At 39.9% G+C, this 218-nt stretch overlaps 1 non-coding gene across 1 annotated transcript; it reads left to right on the forward strand.

Moving 5' to 3' along the window:
• The first annotated feature begins 33 nt into the window (after positions 1–33).
• Trnai-aau lies at positions 34–107 on the forward strand. Its single transcript has one exon. It is a non-coding gene; the product is annotated as a tRNA-Ile (tRNA).
• Positions 108–218: the final 111 nt, after the last annotated feature.

The raw sequence follows: 218 nt of genomic DNA on the forward strand, positions 1-218 counted from the left end.
TGTATTTTTTTTTTTTAAATCACAGTAAATATCGGCCTGTTAGCTCAGTTGGTTAGAGCGCCGTGCTAATAACGCGGATGTCGAGGGTTCGATCCCCTTACGGGCCAGCGGGAGATACTGTCTGTGTATTTAGTGCATTGGCAACGCTGTTCTCTTCCTCCTGTTCTTCTTGTTTTTGTTATTATAATAATATCTTTCCATTTTTGCTCTTATTATTG

Source organism: Penaeus monodon, chromosome 15 (genome assembly GCF_015228065.2).
Source record: "Penaeus monodon isolate SGIC_2016 chromosome 15, NSTDA_Pmon_1, whole genome shotgun sequence".
In the NCBI taxonomy this organism is placed as follows: domain Eukaryota; kingdom Metazoa; phylum Arthropoda; class Malacostraca; order Decapoda; family Penaeidae; genus Penaeus; species Penaeus monodon.